At 42.7% G+C, this 19,113-nt stretch overlaps 1 long non-coding RNA gene across 1 annotated transcript in view; it reads left to right on the plus strand.

Annotated features, from left to right (window-relative positions):
- The window catches only part of LOC106631612 (uncharacterized), a 30,066-nt gene extending 14,047 nt beyond the window's left edge, over nt 1–16,019 (plus strand). The window contains exon 4 of the long non-coding RNA XR_008730825.1: nt 10,139–16,019. This is a non-coding gene — a long non-coding RNA (uncharacterized LOC106631612). The remainder of the gene's footprint in view (nt 1–10,138) is intronic.
- The last annotated feature ends 3,094 nt before the right edge of the window (nt 16,020–19,113 follow it).

Here is a 19,113-nt window from a genome sequence, read left to right on the forward strand (position 1 = left end):
CTGTAACGACAGGGGTTTGGTGCTCGGTTTGCAGCCGTGTGGCCTGTGCTCCCTGGCGACACCACAGCACCCTGGGGTCAAGCTTCCTCAAAGTGCTACAGCAGCCCTGGGTTACCGCTCAGTGGGGGAACAGGAAAGGGCAGCGTGGTTTTAAATAGCTACTTTGCTCTTTAAAATACCCCGTTGAAAATTTTGGATAAAACACTTCCATGGGTGATTTTTTTTTTCTTTTGAGCTTTGTGCAATTCCATGTGTTTCTTTGCTTTATCAACACTGAAATTACGCCCTCAGGATGTAAGCTTTGCATCGCTTTGTGAATGTGTATCTGATCCTCTTCCAGAAGGATCACTGTGCGCTGTGTATGGGACATCAGCTGTGGCCACCATGACACTGCCTGGCTAGAGGAGGAACGCAGGGGCTATCCAAAAGGGCTGGTCCCAGCTGCTGTACTGGTGGCGGTGACCAGTCCACGAAGACTGGACAAGACCCAGAACTACTCTGTTCTCTTGGCTCAGAGTGGAGGAATCACTGTGAAATAGTTGAAACTAGCTCTTTCTCTGCCCCTAAAGGCAGCCTGTTTTGGCACCTCAGTGCTTTCCCTTTCTGACTGAAGAGCTGCCAGACCTGCTTGTAGGATCTACCCCTGTGGTGCAACTCCAGTGCTGCTGTCACTCTGCTGCCTTGTGGCATGTGGGTGGTCATACCTTACCCTTGAAAGGTCAAAACACCCTGTGGTATTGCTCCCCTCGCTAATCTCAGGGCAAAGTTGGCAGCTGAGAAACTTTTATTTAAGCTTAATGGCTGGTGGAGAAAGGGAATGATGCCTGTTCAGCTTTTGCTAAGAAGCTGGCTGTAGCCGTACATGAATGTCTCAAACAAAAGGGATTTAAAGCTTGGGTCCCAGTGTGCTGAAAATGCTTCATACAAAGAAAATAGTTCTCTACAACCATCCAAGTCCATCACAGACCTCCCAGAAATTTTAGACTTCGATTGCTACAGCATGGGCAGCCCACAGAGCCCATGCTCCAATTGCAGTGTTGCAAAGTTGTCTGTGCATATGGGCCTCTCCAAAGGCAGGTGCAAACTCACACCTCAGAATTGGTACTCATGTTCAGACCCCATCCTGAAACTCCTAGTAACTGTCTAGTACTTTCCAAGTTTTATATCTACAATCGAGACGATCTTATTTGAGATAAACTTTGAACAGATCCTTTCTTTTTGCACAGAAATCATTTGAACTGGCTCTAATGCAGAGTGATTTTGCAGGACAGCCACTTCTGTTTCCCAGCTTCCCAACTTTCTGTCCCCTTTTAAGGAGGACTTTAGTTCCAGTTTGACCTGAAGTTGTTCCTGGAGTTTGGCCAGTTCCTTCAGCAGGCAGCTGGTTTTCATTATCTCTGATGCAAACCGGTTCCTGCTTGCTCATTACAGCTTGCACCTGATAATGTTTCTAAAGTACCTGTTAGTACTCAACCACATACTTCTGAATACAGGGGAATTCAGGCTAACTTCTCTTTACTTTTAGTGACTTCTGGATGGGTCTTCTGAGTAACCTCTTTTCTTGTATTCTCAAGCCAATTCATACTATGAGATAATAAGGCTTTTATCAACAGTCAACAGACTATGCTTGGCAAGCTGCCTTGAGCCTGACATCAGTGCCATATCAGCAGTTGACTTTAGTGCTCAGCATCTTTTCACATGTCTCTGAGCCATCCATGTGCTACTGGTGTGCTACTGGTTACACAGTCTTTCAACAGTTTTGTCCAAAAGCCAGTTCTTTCCTGCTGGGCTGTGAAGGACTAAGGTTTAACTAATTAGTTCCCTGACCTTACTGCTCTGGAGTTTCCTCACACATATTTTTTATGATTCTTTTTTAAACAAAAGCAGGCCACCCTCAAACAATTGTACCAGGGAGCCCTGCTTTTTGTGCATTGATGGTTGTTTCACTGTTTTCACTGCTACTTACAATGGAAAATCGTTTCTTTTCTGGTCTCTGCAGTGGTGGAGGCAGTTTTGTATAGTGTCCTACTGCTTAAATGAATGGCTAGTGAAGTGACCCAGATGGTTATGGGCATTATTCAAACTGCCTTGTCATTTTGTCACTAGTTGTAACCACTGGAGAGTTTCCTTTGTCCCTTGGAAACTTCCATAATTATTAGTCGCATACTTCATTTTAATTGTTCATGTCCCTTTGACTGCATGATGAAAGCAAGTCTGGCACATGGGAGTCAACTACTCCCTGCCCTGGCACCGCCTTCTCGTCTTCAGGGTTTGGACTTTCTGTCTGAGAAGGAGTTAATCTGATGCTCAGTCATACAGCAGATGACTTCATTGGAAAAAATAAACACTCATCACTGTTATTGGTGTGTAAAAATATAATAGTCCTTCCATTGTGTTTGCCAGGGGCTAAGCCTCAGCTGGAGCACCACGTCCAGCTCCATGGTGTGCATTTCAGGAGGGCTGTAGAGAGGAGCTACAAGACAAAGGCTAGGGATACAGAAGATGAGCTGCAAGGAAAGATTGAAAGAAGTAGATTTGTTTATTTAAAAAAAGGTTAAGGATAACATAGTCTTCAAGACTAAAAGGTGGCCATACAGAGGAAAGGAATTATCTGTTCTCCACTACTTGTAATAGACATTAGAACAGACTTTCTAGTGGTATGAACAGTGCTAGATGAGACTGACTGGGGATATTTCTTGCTCCAGCTTCTAGTGTATGTCATATAGGCACACAACGACAACACGTCTTGCGGTTTCTAACTTAATAACAGACTCTGATGTGCAGAGCTCAAGAAGAAAGGAAAATGAAAGCAGGAATAACAGCAAATGTTATTTTGTGGCCTTGTTGTTAGTAATTTTTTATAATCTGAAGTGGACTCCGGCACTGGCAAGAGCTAAAGGTCTTTATCGTATGCTAGTTTTGGGATAAAAAATGACAGTGTTATTTGGTTTTAACCTGTAAAGGTGAAGGAACAGAGGACAGTTCCGGGCTTTGAGGGGGTGAAGGAACTGAGAATAGTTCCGAGCTTTGAGTGGACCAGAAATTCACACAACATGAGTTCCCAGCAAGGCAATTCTAGTAAGTGTAAACCTGCAATCCAGACAAAATTTTCTGAAAGTGTTGCAATCTTCCAGCAGGTCCTGGAAAATTGATTTCATTTCATTTCTGAGACTCCCGACAAAGATAATAACTCCTATGTATGTCACGGTGTTGGATTTGATGTTGTTTGAATAAGCAAATGAAAAGCTGTTAAAGATTCTCAGGTAGGAAGGTGCTACAGAAGGCTTTTCACTGCTATACAGTATTTTCCAATCTCAACAGGTGATCTGGGAAGCAGATTGTTGTCCTCTGACTGCTTGCCAAATAAAGATCAGTCATAATTGCTTCACAGAGGCTTTTGGCCAACATGGCACAGCAGCTAAACAAGCAGCAGCTGGAAGAAACTATGCCAATTTGGGTGCTAGTAGAAGCAACACAAAGAAAAGCAAACATGTTTGTATGCTGTACTAAAAACCAGGCAGCACGTGGTATAAGATATGGCCTAACCTTTTCCAAAAGAGGAGATGATTCAATGTTGAACGGACAGAGAGGCTGGTGTAACACCAAAGAGCACGGTACATACAGTATGTTTTCTACCACACAGTATGTTTTCTACCACTTTAAGTACACCCCTTACTTGGCAGTACTCTATACCCAAGGAGGAGGAAGCATGTGCTGAGGGCAGTACGTATTTGTACTTGCCTATCCTGTGAAAGAAGAGTTGCAGTTGAAGTAGGTCTGCGGTAACAGACATATGACTTACACAAGATAACAGACAGTGAGATGTGGTAGCAGGTGACCCCAAAGCCATGCCCTTAACAGTACAGGATTTAAGTCGATCAAAACACAGGACTGCCTATGTGGGGAAAATTTCAAAATTTCAGTGCTGTTACTTTTTAAAGGAGCCTGACTATTCTCTTTCCTGATTCCCAAGTTTTGATCATTTGTCCATATTGTCTATAGAATACTTTGTATTAAATCATTACTGAAATAATCCAGCTTTTCTTCTGTTTACCACGGTCTGGCTTTGGGTAACCCAGCTTTTCCTATCACCATTTGAATACCATTTCCTTCTTTTTGAATTGAAAAAATGTACTTTACAAAATTTTGTAAAATGAAGCATTTAAGTACCATCACAATTTTTTTGAAATCAGAAGGTTTTGAAGAGACAGGATGCTTTCTGAAGCACTTTCTTGCTTTGCAGGCCTGCTGATTCACAGCGCGACAACACCAGGGTCCCAGAAATAACACTGTGTTTGGCCAAGATGAGCTGATTATTGTCAACCTTGAGCAAGGCAGGTTATCCTGCACAGCACAGGGGAACAGCTGTAGGATTTTGTCCTTATGGTAGTCATCTGTCGCAAAAAACACACCTTGGACAAGTCGCTCAGGAACTTTAGTGTGCAGTGGGATTCCTTGCCGATGCTGCAAAGCAGCAGCCACAAGTAGGAGCTCACATTTCCACTGGCTTATGGTTTCAAAGCCCGACAGAGTGGGAAAGCAGTGGTCTTCCAGGGGCTGAACAGGCACAGACTGCAGTGATAGACACCCTGGGCTTCTGGGAAAATGTGACAGCTGACATGTTCAATCACCTCCCTCCATTTTCCATAGTCATCCTTCCCTATGCAGGCTTCAGCAGATGCCAGCTTTTGGACTCACTCATACCTTGGGTGGCAGCACCAGTGAGCGCAGTGATGTGCCTCACAGCTGCAACAAGGGTATTCTACAACATGGCAGCACTGATTGCCAACACGATTCCCTTACCTTCCCACATCCCCCTCCCATTCCCAGACACAGCTGTGGCCCGTTGCTTACACTGGTGATAGCTCTCATCTGACTTGCGAGCAGGTTCAACTCACTACATTTATGGAACGCACACATACAAAACCCAGGCTTTTACCAGCTGATGGAACTGAACTGGCTTCACACTGGCACCAGCACCAATGTAACAGTAGCAGCAGGAGTGCATGGCTTGCAATGGGTTCAGCCTTTTCGGAAGCATCGAATATTAGAATGACTCAACATCTCACAGGATTTAGCCACAAGTACCTGGCACAGCAAAAAGTTTTTTAGGGGTTGCAGTATGCATACTGCCTTTAACAACACATCCTAATACCCCTGGCCTCCTGTCTGGCTTGCAGTATGAGCATGATGTGGTGTTAACCACCAGACTTCACATAGTGCACTAACAACTTCTTTGGACCTTCTTCAAGGTCGGAGAGCAGAGACTGCAAACAAGGCAGAGCCACCTTGCAGCTTGCAGGCTGCCAGATGGACCATGTATAAAACCTCATCTAAGGACTTCGGGTGGACTTCCAGAGTAAGCTAAAAATGCAGAGCCTAATTCATGCAGGAGATGGGTTGGCCTTGTTTCAGCTCTAAGGCCATGGGGAATCCAGTCCTGTAGAATCAAAGAACCAGTCTAAAAATTTCATTGCTTTTCATTTTAAATGAGAAGACAGGGAGAAGAGAGACAAAAAAGCAATTAAGAGTGACATAGATGAACAAGAGAAGAGAGTGCAAATGGGGGCTGAGACAAGAGACATGAGGAAAACAGGCATGTATAAATTGTACAGAAGCTTTTACTGGTGCTAGACTGTATGAAATGACAAGCTTTTTTTTTTTGTAAGTGAAAAGAATAAGTGCTTTTTTGAAAACAGATGGTCTGCCAGTTCTGTAATAGCTGACATGAGGATTAAGGTATTTAGGTAGCTTGTTCCAGAGGAAAGTGCTACTGGTGAAAGCTACTTCTGACAACTTCAGCAGTCTGAGAGCCAAAATGTTCCAAGGAAAGTGGCTGAAGGTTGAGTTGAATTTCCTGGAGGAGGTCTTAAGGGACCTTAGAAGGCCACAGCACTTTGCAGTCACACCTTAGGAGAGTCCAGCATGGCCATTCTTCAGGCTGCTTGGAGACCAGGACTTAGGAAAGATTATATAATTCCCCCTGGATGGAGTTAAACTTTAGGGGTTTGTAATATCTATAAATTTTTATGGGAAACTAGCCCAGCTCTTGTAGTTCTGACACAACCTGGATTTCGTACGGTTCCAAAACACATACATCCACTGTTCTTACTATTTTTATATCTTAAACTACAGTCCCTACCTGAAAGGCTTCTATAATGGATGTAAACACATTTGGATGAAAATGTGGTCATTTTAGAGGCTACAGAACTTTTTTTCAAATGCTTCTCAGTAATATGCAGATGGTAGCAGTTTTTCTGATGTTGATTGTCACTGCAGACTCCGTTGTAACACTGATTTTGGAGATTATAAATAGGGTGCTCTGTGTTTCTAAAACCTTGGAGTACAGCAGCAGTTCCAGAAGCAGGGGAACCCCAGAAGATGGCTTTTGATCAATAGGTGTACAGCATCTGAAAGGAATGGGAGAGGTGCAGAGAGTGAGCAATGAAGTGTAAAATATAGATGATCTTACTCCCTCCGTGCTATGTGGCACATCGTAGAGGCATTTAAATGGTGTGGTTAAAGATTAGGTGGGGAAAAATCACAGCCGTGTGCAGACTCCTGCAGCTCCATCTGGTTTATTTGAACAGAGCTCATTCAATTAGCTCAGCAAGTCTCTAATCAGCAAAAAAGGTCTTAGTTTAACAGACTGCATCACCACTGCAGAAGGATATAGCTCCCAAACCAAGCTGCCATCTTATCTGACCATGTTAACACATAGCTGTGCCGGTCTTTTCGATATAAATGTTAACACACCTAAATTCAAGGGTGTCAAGTATCAGATTAGTTGTGTCTGAAAAGCTCTCTAAACTTAGCTGGTTTCTGGATACCTGCCCAGAAATGGTTCTAAGAATTTACTTAAGCCAGTGTAGCCTCTGCAGCAGCCAGGTGCTGTGCTGTGACTCTCTACCAACTGTGATACCAGACAGAGCTGCAGCAGCAGCCAGACCTTCAAAACTTCCTTTATGTGTTGCAGGAAGACAGCATTAGGAACAGACTACTCGGCACACTGGCACAAGTGCAGCACTTCTTGTAGCAGGACGAATCAGAATAGGGAATCTTACAATCAAAGCTGTTCTGCCTGTGCCACAGATATTTTTTTTTTTTCTGTTTTGCATTAGAAACAGTGAGAGCGTTTTTGCATTTTCATAAACAACATTCTTGGTCAAAGTCAGTTTACCCAGAAAGCTCAGCTGAAGAGCTTTTTTTCTTCTTAATTCTTCTAAATCCACTGCAAAATACACCCTGGAAAACAATTGTTCAGACAGGCCACAACATTCTTCCTCCCATCCAGTGCTCTATCTCCCAACAGTTTCAGCAACCCTGGAGTGCATTTGCCAGGTTTGGAGGTATTTGCTGTTTGCTGACTAGCAGCAATCGTATCGGGCCCTAAAGCTTCTCACTGACATTGATGTCTTTCTGCTTTACTTCCCCTATTTTATTTGCTTCAAGTGCACTGAAACAAATGGCAATGTAAATGTTAATGAATGATAGGCTCATTAAATGGATCTAGGTTTGCCTCCAAGTTTTAGCTGATCTCTCTTAGCCTTGTGAGGAATGTACTGAGAAATTGCTTGGAAAGCCAGGGCTTTGATTTCAGAGGGCAGTAGTAAGAGGCCGATTATTATGTTGTAAAACTCTCAGGGCATAAGTTTTGGAGGCAAAAATGGGACAAAAAGTCTTGAATGAAACCAAGAGCAAAATACGTCCCCCAGATTTTTGCCAGGATGCTAACAACTGCTGATCCTAAACCGAAGGTCTAACCTCACATCTTCAAATATTAGGCTGTACATGGTAATGTTAAAATACTTCATGTGCACTAGTGCTTGGTGCTTCTAGAAAAGGTACAGCTGAATTTATAGAGCAGATGATCCTCTTTAGTGTACATTAAACCTAAAGACATACCATGACACTGACATTAAGTATTGCACTGTAAATGCAAGAGATGTATGTTCAAACATTGCTCTGAGCTCATATAGGCTTTGCTTTGTTGATTCTAGTTGACTGTGGCCATTGAGGTGAGGAATCAAAGGTGGTAAGGCATAATAATAGTCACTTTAAATTTTTGATGACAGAGACTGGCTGGTTTTATTCATACTACTACATTGATCCATCTTGGCTCTGGTATGTCTCAATTTTAAAACCTTCTCTCAAGTATAGACTGAAATGTTTGTCATCACTGAACACCACATACCCAGATATAGATACTCTCCACCCCACTCCCAACCTTGCTTCCTACTTGAACAGGTGCTTGCAAACATGAACTTTAAAAAGTGCCGTCAAAAGGGCAGTCAGGAGCTGTGTGGGACAGGTAAAAATATGTAATAAATTTCCTCTCCCAGAACTGCACCTCGGCTTTTGCTGCCTGTGTTTTGAGCCCAGATCTGAATGTCTGAACTTTTCCCCAAGTAGCGCATGATGGAGTAAGTTTGTGCCAGGTTCCAAAACCAGCTCCCAGAGACCTCTCCTGACCACAGACAGGATCCAGGGCAAGCAGCATGACCTTACCGTGGGGTCACTCTGTGCTGCTGTATTACCAAGTAAGTCTTTTGCTTTCTGCTTTACACTTCTGTAATTGCATTAATGGATTCATGCCTGAGTTACTGCAAGCAATACAAAGAGAAAAAAATACAGTGCTTATAAAATGAATGTGTGATCACAAGAAAACTGGGAGGAGTAGTGCAAAATATATTTGTAGAGAATGCATAAGATCCTGTAGCAAATGCATCATGACTTGGTAGTATAGTGCTGTATTTTATATCAACTGTAATCACAAATGTTTGTTAACATCAACCTTGTCTATGGATTACAAACTTACTATGCCTTAATACATTCAAGACATTCAACATGTTAATTAATAACAACAGTGGCAATAATGATGATCCATCAGCTAAAACATGCCAACTACATTCATACACAGTAATAATTCAGATCATCCTTTTTCTTAGTTTAAGCATGCTTAAATGCATTTCCTTGAACAGCAAGCATTGAAAAACAAATGAGAAATCATAAAAGAATTGTACCTAAAATTTTGCAAATCTTCATTGTTTGACTTCCTTTCCTTTTACTATACACTATTAACATAAGAATTTGTGTTTGAACCAAGTCAGAATAAAGCCATGATGTCACTTGCCAGAGCATGGAAAATAAAACACTGCATTGTAAATCACAGCTCTTGGCTTGCAAACTGCATGATTTAAAAATGTAACAACTACAGTCATCTTAATATCACTACTGTATCACATACCAGGCAAAACTTGAACACCTATGTTCAACAGTCTTTACCTCTCAGATTTCTACTGGACATTTGCATTCAAAGGCTAACATTATCTGATCGTCAGTACATTCTTCATAAGTTGTATATGCAAGTCCATTTGTGCAGTAGATGCAGTCTGTAGCTTTCGTATTTTTCATATTTAAAAATATTTATTAGCTAGCAGTTGTTAACATTATATGCACGTCAATATCATTTTTAATTCTTTGAGATAGATATATGGATAATAACAGTATTGTTGAAATATCGGGGGATAGCACAAGTCTGTCTTTCTTCCCTTTGTGCCTCCTGGTAAATCCGTAGCTGTTCTTAGTTACAGTTTTTAGGCTAGTAGGTCCTTCATATTAACAGTATGAAAGGGCAAATAAAGGACTTCAAAATTCTGAATATAATTGAAATTGCACTGATAGTGAAAAGATGCTGGAACAGTGCCTGCAGCTCTTCATGTCTCTGCAATTGGGCTTGAGCAAGGGGGTGCAATTCTTATATGTTTGTAATACTCAGCCTTCTTCCTTGAGGCTTTAAAAGGACCTCATCCCATACATTGCATTTTTGAGCTGTTAGTAGTGAATCTTTGGATACTTGTGTGTGGTCAGAGTTTCTGCCCACAGCTACATGTTATGAATAAAGGGACTGAAACCAAAAAATGGAAGCCCAAACTGAGTGCCAAGAGCAAGAACTGAGCACCACAGGAAGCATCTACCTTCCTCTGAGAATCAGAAGAAAATTACTTTGATTCCTAAATACAGATTTTCAGGCTTAGCCCTGAACACCCTAGAAAGCGATACTGTTCAGCAGGGCTACAACATGGGACATTCCAGCTGTTAGTCCAAAATCCAGCCCTTTTTCATGCTTCTCTTTCAGGGTTAACATTGTGTAACTTGGGGATGCCACATGCCAAATGCCACATTGTCAAAACAGACGCTGTAGCTCTCTGAAGACCAAACTCCTGCATCAGCAGCACTGAAATTTTTTATCATGGCAAGATCTTGGGTTCTTACTGTCCTTCTTGAATATCCATTGCCTCCATAGTTTTGTTTCCTTATATATGGAAACACGTAATAATTCATCACAACTGCATTAAATCAAAAGAGAAGCTATGAATGAATAAAAACATTTGGTCAATATATCTACCAGTCGTCATGGCTGTTTTCAGGAATGGACAATATAATCAGAAATCAAGGAAATTATAAAGAAGAATTTTCATGGCCCTTCATTTTCAGTGCATCACAACAATCAGAAGATTCAGCCTTTGTGTTTGCACTTTCCATGTGAAATCCTCAAAAAAAAAAAAAAAAAAAAAAAAAAGAGTTGCAAGTAAAAATCACTGCCCTGAGCCTCTGTCTGCCTAGGTGAAACTCCAAGTAGCAGGGACACATTGCACTACAAGGGGGCACATCGTTCCTCTGGCAAGGCTGACCCTCAGGGAAGCAGCTTGCTTGTAAATCAGGACTACATGGAGAAACTGAAATGGTGCCTTTTGTGTTCAGCCGCAGCAGAACTGTTCAATGAACTAATGGAGAATTCGCTTCTTTTCTGTCTGTATTTCTTATATGAAGCGTGCGTGCGTGGGCTTTGGATAAAAGCCAAGTCTTTAAATAGCACTGGCCACCAGCAGAAATCCAAAGGAGTGGATAATAAACTCAGATTAATAGAAAGAAAAACTGTCCCCATTTCTGTGGCATTGCTCTTAAGTGCCTGGCTGGGGCTCACTGCCTTTGCCTTGCCACAGAGCAGTTTGAAAGAAGAGGCCAACTTCTATCCTGCTACTTAGGGGCCAACTGCAGCTCTGGGCAGCACCAGCACAGCGTACCCTGCGTGCTCTCACCGTGTGTCTGCAACAGCCACTGTAACCAAAACCAGCTCCTCAGCTCCTCTCTCAGATGTTTAGCACAAAACTGTTCATGAATGATGAGGAAATGCACCAAAAAGACAAGCAGAATAATTTACATACATTTGATGTACAGCACAGTGCATCTGTTGCGTGGTTTCCATATTCATGCTGTTCTCAGTGGAGAATCATTTGCTTTGTGCTAGAAGAGCATACGCCCCCGAGCCTCCTTCTTTGCTCCACATTCACTTGCTCCTGTATAGATTAATTATTTCAATGGGATTTCTTCCTGGTTTCCTGTCCCCGTAGAGTAATAATGATTTGTTCTATCAACCCTCACAGTAGGTGGATAAACATTACTAGCCTCATTTCGTGCATGGAGAATGTGAGACAGGAGGGTTATGCGCTGACTGCCGTTGCAGACAAGAGAGGCTGTAAGGACCAGTTTTGGCACATAGGAATTTCTTTGTTGCCTCCCAGGTGCATACTGTGCTCCCACCCACACTGTTGAGCTTTTCAAAACCCAAGGACAGCATAACCTTTTAGGGAAAAAAAAACACACAAAAACACCACAAAAGCAAACCTAACAGGCATTGTGCACATTGTGGCTACAGCGGTTTTCAATTACAACAGCAAAAAAGTATGCTCAACTTTGGATGTGCCTATGTGTCTTTTCTACCTCTTGACACACTGGGCTTGCTTGCACACATGTAAATGTTTGTAGGATGAGGTGTGCAGGTATTTCAGGATGTCCCAGGTGGGAAATTTGCTGTTATTTAATACCTGGTGAGCCATAGGTAGAGGGATACAGGATGAGACCACATTGCAGAACTACTCAAAATAAGATAGACAGAGGGGGCCTGTGTCTGCCCAGAAGACTGCGCAGGGTGGATGTTATCTCTTGGCACAGCTGAAACAAAGCAGACTGACCTCGCAGCACCTCTGTAATCCTTTGCTTACCCAGGGATACCCAACACTGCCTTGGCTGCGCATTTGGGCACGGTCATTAAACATTAAGGAAGCTAAACCACCTGACACGTGTGAGGGGTTTACTTGCTCTTTCAAATGTCACTACCAAGTCAGGACTATGAGACAGCAAAATTAGACCAGGAGAAATCCTCAGGGCAGCAGCTAATGCAATCAGCATAGCTGGGACCTAGTGAGGCAAAGCGGGTATCAGTCCTCCCTCACCTCAGCATGGCCCCACAGCTCGCCAAGGGTTATTTCAGGTCAGAGAAACAGCCAGAGATGATTTCCTAGCCTCCTCGAGACCCAGTTGCTCCCTCTTCCTGCCTAGAAATGTCCCTCCCTGAGGCTGCACTTGACTGATAAATTAATAAAGGGGATTCAAGGATACAGGAGATCTCTTCCAAACCCTTTTTCCCACAAAACCTACAAATCTATGCAGAGGAAGGTAATATTTAAGTGTTAAATTGCCCAGCCTCCCACAGTCCTTGGCTGAAGGGCTTCTTCCTGAGCCAGAAATGCTTAATAGCCGTTCCTGTGTTTTTTCCGTGACTCTAATTGCTTTTGCAATAATCTAAATTTTTGGCATCCACAGCATCCTCGAGCACTAAGTTCCACAACAGAACTATAAAAAGGATGTTAAAAGGACCCTTCTTTTGCGTCTTCTAAACCTGGTCACCTCATCGTCTTCTTGACGTGTCCATACTTCTATATGCTGAGAGGCAGCAAATAATTAACCTTTTTTAACTTTCTCAGTTAATTTCAAAGACTGCTGTCATACCAAACACCCCAGACATCTCTTTTTAAAGCTGGTGTGTCCTATTCCACGTTTAGTATTTCACTCCTTGCCTCTCCTCTTGGTACTGTTACTACTTTTATCATACCCTTTTGACACTGGGAGGCCAGAACTGCACATGGCATTTGACATTTGGGCATACAGCAGTTGTATATAAAATGTGTATGTGTGTGTATACATATATTTATTCTGTGTGTGTATGCAGACATACATATGGCAAGGATGTTTCTGGTTTTATTGTCTATTTCTTTCTTAAAATTTCATTAGCAGTTCAGTCTTCTGATCAGCACTGAGAATTGTTTTTCTGTTTTCACAGAGGTATCTATTATTGCTTCAGGCAACTCTGCCCGGATTTGTATTCATTAGCTAAACTGCTTTTTATATGTAAATCTTCTTAGCAGAAATACATGAGATGGGCCTGTTCCTCTGTTTCTCTTCTCTGCCTACAGTATCATGGCCCTGCAGACAGACTTCCATGTGCCCACTGGCCCAGTGAAGGAACCAAACAGTGAGGAACATCCTGGTTCATCCTGTGTGAAAGTAGTGGCAAATAATACAGATTTTTTTTTGATAACTATGGAAACTGTGCAACCAAGCGTCCGTGTAGAATGTGACAACTCAGCTCCATCAAGATCTGAGCTTCAGACAGACCCCTAAATCCACTTTAATACAGGTTCTGATCCATCCTGTATTTACAACACTCACAGGGGAATGGGAGTACCCAGCCCCCAGCCCCTTTTTCAGTAAATGTTTGTTCTGCAGAAGAGGATGGAAATTTCCATCATGAGATCTGAAAAACAAGGCAAACTTCTCCCCAGAGTGTTGTGTGTCTAACTAATCCCCCTGATGAAAGAGGGCTGGATGATTGACCTCTCAAGGTCCTTTCCTACCCTAATCTTAAAGTGCCTAAGGTTATCAGCGATCTCACAGATAGATAAACAGATCAGCCCATATTTCCTCAGAGCACATTTGTGGGTGACAATTTGCAAAGAGCTGCTTCTACCACCCTTCTGTTAAAATTCCCCATTTCATAATGGCTTCTATGGTACAGACCTTTATAAAACAATTTAAACCAGAGGAATTCAAAATCACTCAGAAGCTGGGTGATATCTCCTAAGCCTCTGAATCCTTTGTCACTCAGGTCCCTTTTTGATTTTCACAGAAGGGGGGGAATACAGTAGACACAAAACCCTTATCAGAAAATAATAAATAACAAATCTGTCTTGGGATCTTTGAAAATAATAGCAGGTTTGTATTTACAATTGACAAGTGTTATGAATTCAGGTTAGTGGATTACTATTTAGGAAGATCTTTTCCAAAATGCAGTCTTTGTCTTTTAGTCCTGTTGCCTGCTTTCCTCTACAGTATTTTAAAGCGATGCTTTGCACAACTGGGAGACCAAAAGGTTGATCTTCCCATTCTCTTGTAACACCATCTTTATTCCTGCCATTCTCCTGGGGCATCTGCAGCAAGGGTTGCTTTACAAACATAACTGAGCATGTTCCTTATTTATTACCTGCTGGCAAATCCAGTGCCAGAATTTTAGGAATAACATCATTAACAAGCTGCATGCTCTGATGATTATTTCTCTGTTGACAAGACCGAGAGCTCACACCACATAACAATGAACTAAAAAGCATGCAGCAATGGATTAAAATGGAAGAATTCAATTTCAGTCTTCAAAACATTTCTGAAGCAAATGTCATTTTGAAAAATAACAGCTGAGTGAGTGTATCATGGCAGGATTAGCCCCTCTAATGGTTAAAAACTCCATAGGCCCCAGCTGATCACATGGGGATGCTGATCATCTGGAGAGAATGGTATTTGTGTGCAGCATCCAAGTGGCCAGGGGCCCAGAGAAGTTGTATCAGTTACAAGCCCAAGATCACATCTGTCTTGCGCTGGTCCTGGGGCATTCCGGGTGATACGGGAATGACACCAGCACCAGTGGAAACAGCTCTGGCCTCCTACCAAGGTGAGTAGAGCCCTGCTTGCCATCCACCAGCTCCTGTCCCGCCATCTAGTGGGGCGTCTCCGGATGTCACAAGCACCCAAATAAGTAGGAAGCCTTAACATCTGGAGCGCAAACACAGATTTCTTGAGTCTTTTCGATGGGGATCGCTAAGTTAGCTGAGGATACAGTTGAGCTCAACGGCTTCGGGAGAAAAATTAGGCAGAGGCTAATTTGCCTTAGAAAAAAGCTATTCAACTGCCCGCACCACCACCAGCCCTCGCAGCTCCCCTTCCCTTAGGAGCAGGCCATGCTGCTCCGTGAGAAGTCAGATTCAGCTCACTTAACAAAGGGATCTGGCAGTGAGCTGTCTGTTCTGTGGAGGTTAAATACAATGAATTCCACTGTCATTTTTGCAAAGCAATTGAACTGTCCAGGCCTGTGCTGATTCCCGCAATTTTTTTTTTTTTTTTGTGGATGAATTTATAAATCTTCCATTTCTTTGCAGAGAGATCCAGGCTTACTGCCTGCAGATTAAGCAGAGTACCGGCAAGCATGAGAGTAGTTAAATCCCTGCTCACCTTTCCCTTATGTTTGGCATGGAAGGAGCCTTTTCTGCAGCCTATCTCAAACCTGAGTCAAAGAACTGTACCACATTGTTTTTAAAGAGGACTAAAGCAGGGACTTGTACCAGGATTAAAGCTCTGGGCACTGCAGAACCTGAATGCTTCTCCCTCTGCACATATGTGATTTCCACACAGACTTATCTTGCCATGCAGAACAACAAACACATTCTTCTCTTACAACATGTCTCTTCCAAACCCTCCTGTCCACTCTGAATAGGGTTATGAGGATATTATTTTTATCCCAATTGTGTAACCAGTCTAAACACGTGTAAATGACAGCACATAGCTCATCTAAGAACTGCAGGGTGACACAGAATAGGGCTAAAAGGACCTAGAGGCAGTCTGTCCATCTGTTGCAGGGCAGGGTCAGCTGTTACCTGTGTCATTCATGGTGGATCTAACATACTTTCTGATCTCACCTAAGCAGGTTTCTAGCCTATTCTCAAAAACCTGCAGGGACAGTGAACTAGGTGGACAGTCTATTCCTTGCTTCTCTATTGAGAGCACTGAAAAGCATTCCCAGTGCCTAATTTAAACTCTCTTGCAGCAAAATAAACCAGCTCATATTCCTTCTACTCATTCCCACTGCTCTTCTGAACCCTGGCCTATTAGTCCATACCTTTTTCAAAGTGCATTGCTAAAGCTGGAGTCAGTGCTCCAGGAGGTATATGCAGCACTGAACAGAGCTCAGCCCCTCACATCTTTAAGACAGCAGCAGTTTCTTACACATAACATCACCAGTTATATATTCCAATATGGTGTGGGCTTTTCTTAAAACAGGTAAGACAGATAATATTAGGAAAAAATTCTTCACTGAAAAGGTACTCAAGCATTGGAACTGGCTGCCCAGGGAAGTGGTGGAGTCACCATCCCTGAAAGTATTTAAAAGACGTGTAGACGTGGTTCTTAGGGACATGGTTTAGTGGTGGACTTGGCAGTGTTAGGTTAACAGTTGGACTTGATGATCTTAAAGGTCCTTTCCAACCTAAATGATTCTGTGGTTCTATGATTCTGGTTCAGCTTTGGACCTGCCAGTACCCCAGATCTTTTCTGCAGAACAGCTGTGCAGTTCTCTGACCTGTGCCTGTAGCTGATCATTTCTGCTCTGCAGTCAGAAGCATGACATCAAAGCAGCCATATGGAGTGCAGCATCAGCCCAGTGTCCCCTGGCATTTGCCAGCAGCAGAAGCCTAGGGAAGAGCAGAGGACCAGGGCCAGTAATGAGGCAGTACTTCCCCCATACACCATCTCAGTTTCTAGCAGCGTGCAGCTCAGAGTTTGCCTGAGCCTTGTACTGCATCCTTGTGTTTAAAAGCCTTTGAAAGATTTTCCTTTAGTAAATTTGACTGCTCACTGACCTACTGGCCTTGTCCAAGTACCTTCTAACTCTTCATGCCATTTGTCCAATGTGTCAAAATAATTTTTTAATTAAGTTCTCAATCTGCAATACCCTTGTGGTCCTTCCCAACCTAATGCCTGCAACTTTAATGAATGCACCCTCTTTCCCAGCATTCAGCACATCAGTGAAACACTGAATGGCAGCAGACCCAAGACAGGAGTAGGCCTTTCTACCATAGTTCTTATAGTCACGTGGATATTTATGTACCTAAGTCTAAAATGTGGCTGCAGCTTTGGGCAGCACCGTGCTTCAAAGATCTTATCTTTACAATTCCAGTCCTGTTTTTCCTGAAAATGCACTAGTTGCAGTGTAGCCTGACACCCTCACACCTCCCCACCGGAGAGGTTCTAGGTAAACTGAAATGGTGCACCTAATGTCACAGATGAGAAAAGGCTTTTTGTTGCTGTGCAGTGACCTCTGTCTGTCTGAAGAAGCGCAGCCAGCCATCAAGCAAAACAGCTGTGGATGTGTACAGCCAAGAAAGATGCAGAGGATTTTCAGGGACCCAGCTGCAACGGAAAGAACTGTAAATACTGTAAATGTCAGAGTAACAACACCTACATTTCTTATGAGTGCAGGAGGGGTTGTTGCTGAATTGAAGATCTTTCTTGTATTCTAAAAAGTGATGCCTTTTTCTGGGATATCTTCATCTATCTAATCCAGTCTAACATATTCTATTATTTGTGAATAGGTCAGACCTGATAAGCTATACTGATGATCAAAGCTCAACTCTTTCAAGTATCAGTCTCGGGATCTGGGATTCTGACAGTACTGTGCCAATGTAGATATAAATGACCAATTTTTACTCAAGACCCAAAAAGCTCCAAGAATTGCCAGGGCCTGAAAGGCTGACTATATCATGTAACAAACACACCTGAAAGAGTCAAAAGGATGGCCCAGTTTTCTGAGGTCAAATCCGAATTAGTAAGGTTTTTAGCACCTAAAGATCAAACCTTTATTGCCCTGAAACTCCCTGGGGAAAGAACTTGAACAAAACCAGTTTGAGCTACAGTTTTTATCTGGATGGGTGGAATGAGGGGGCTATGAAGTCACAGCTCCTGTTTCAGTCCTAAATTCCAGCCAGATTTGTGAAGACACAAGCTGATCACAGGCTTGCCATGCATCCTCTCTCCCAATGCAAGAGGCTTTGTGCCAGGAGATGTGCTGGGGAAGACAGCACTGGGCACAGGCTGCCTTGCCAGGCCTCTCTTCAATGCCAGTCATGCTCAGTTGTTTAGTCTTCAGTTTTCCAGTTCCTCTCTACCAGGAGAAATATATATTTATACACACATACATACATATATATATATATATATATAGGACCCTCTCCCGCATCCAGCAAGTGATGTAAAATATCACCACTACTATGTGCCTTTTACAGCCTTTTACAAAGGTTAGAACAAACGCACTGGTGCTGTCCCTTATGTGACAGCCCAGCCTCACCTCTCATTTGTTTCCACTGACTGCACCTGGCAGGAGCCTTAGCTGCAGGCAAGATCTCCTCCCTTTTCATACAGCTCAACAGGAGGCACCACAACGGGCTGAAAACATATTGTTCACTTAGAGAAAGAACGGCAAAGTATCAGCTCTCATCTGCCATTTTAATCCAAGACACAAACAATTAGTTGAACACAGTCATATCCAGATGCTAATGTTTGGTGGAAATGAGTAACAGTGCATTAATTCCCGACTAGCTGAGATGCGTCTTCCATGATAAAGGCTTCTTGTAAGACTCTGCAGACACCAGCCTAGAAAATCCTCCTCAAATGATATTAAAAGCCTCATCTATAAAAACACAGGACTTTGTTCAGTCCTTGGGGATTTACATGTCTCCAAAGATGAGGTGCACTGTCAGGAAAACCTGTCACATCATTTTAGATGTCACTCAGCACCTAAAAAGAATGTGCTGCGGGAGGGACCACCTTTTTAACCAGCCTACCACGCTGGAATGTATTAACTGTTGGCTGGATGAAGCAGGTGAGGAACACTAAGGTTTTCTTCAAACAATGCTGGTTTTGAGGAGTGGGGGTGGTAAATTAATGCATTTTCTAATCTAGTTCATGACAATGTATCAACACATGACATAATTGCCTGTTTATATAGCATCACAGGAACTTTTCAGCAATGGTACCTTGGTGAAGTTCTTCTTGCAAAACCTATACCAATTAAAATATCACTTAGTCCTGGGATTTATTCAGGGTTGTCTGAGTTTAAATTAATTTTAAAAGCAATTCAAGTTAAAAGGATGCAAAACCTTGTCATGTCAACAC

Source organism: Falco cherrug, chromosome 2 (genome assembly GCF_023634085.1).
Source record: "Falco cherrug isolate bFalChe1 chromosome 2, bFalChe1.pri, whole genome shotgun sequence".
NCBI lineage: Eukaryota > Metazoa > Chordata > Aves > Falconiformes > Falconidae > Falco > Falco cherrug.